The sequence below is a fragment of the Hevea brasiliensis genome, chromosome 7 (genome assembly GCF_030052815.1).
Source record: "Hevea brasiliensis isolate MT/VB/25A 57/8 chromosome 7, ASM3005281v1, whole genome shotgun sequence".
NCBI classification, from domain to species: Eukaryota; Viridiplantae; Streptophyta; class Magnoliopsida; order Malpighiales; family Euphorbiaceae; genus Hevea; species Hevea brasiliensis.
Genome location: NC_079499.1, coordinates 9,148,170 through 9,149,446, shown reverse-complemented (window position 1 = coordinate 9,149,446; position 1,277 = coordinate 9,148,170).

Genomic DNA, 1,277 nt, shown 5'->3' with positions numbered 1-1,277 from the left:
AATAATTGTCTAAAGTGTTGGGAAGAGTCTACTAGGAGTCACATGCGGAAAATAGGGTCCACATTCGTCTTGTATTGTCATCTTTGCTTCTAGTTTTTGCTTCATATAATTATGTATAAATATGAGTCTATAGAGCTATGTAACATGCTGTTTTGAATTTTGTGGGCTAATGCTGCTGAATTTCAAGAAAATGCGTAGAAGCAGGAGAGCTGCCACTGCACCAAAACCAGATGTGCCTGACGAGGTGTCGGCATAGGATGAGGCACCTGCCCCGAAGAGGCGGGGTAGGAGGCCTAAAGCTGCTTAAGTAGAAGAGCAGCTGCCACCAGTTCAGGATCAATCTTTTATGGCACAGGGTCCCATGGACCCAATGGCAGCTACTCTAGCTGGTTTGTAGAGAACCATCGATATGATGGCACAGTATATGGTCCACCCTCCCCAGCATCAGCAATCCACTGCACCAAGAGGGAAACCTTACAAACAGATAATCAATTTCAAGAAGTTGGTGCCTGGTGCTTATGATGCGTCAGACGATGCATATCGATTTTTGGATTCCTACAGACAGGCAGGAACAGAGTTGCAGTTGACTGATAGAAGACTTATAGAGTGTATGCAACATGTCATGGGGCCTATGCCTAGACAAGGGATGAATGACTACATATTACCTCGGGTGGAAGGTTTTTTATGGACCCAGTTTGTGGAACTGTTTGTCAACTGATTTGTACAAGAAAGTTTTAGAGATCAAAAGCAGTGGGCCTTTGAGGCCTTAAGGTAGAATGGCAGGTCTGTAAATGAATATGCTATAGAATTTTTGGAACTGAGCAGGTATGCTCCTACAGCAGTAGCTACATAAACTATGAAGGTGAAGAGGTTCCTAAAGGGGCTTGACAGGAGGTATGCAAACCTGGCCATGATGTCTGATCAGTCTTTTGATGTGGTGGTTGATCGAGCCAAACAGATTGAGATTAGCTATGCTATGGATGACAGCGAAAGGGCAAAGAAAAATAAAGCAGAGGGTTCTTCAGGTATTCCCCATATGGGTGCTCTGGATAGCGGAGGCCAGAGTAATTACAGAGGAAGAAGTAGGAACAAGAAGAGTGGTTTTAAACACAAATCTTGAGGATTCAGACCAGGGTACGGATCCAGCAGTGGTCATAGTTCAGGATATAATAGTTCTGGGTCTGGTTCAGGATCCTCCTTTGCACCTTGTACACAGTGTGGAAGAGGACATTCAGGACCTTGTATGATGGGTTCAGGAGTATGCTTCAGATGTGGCC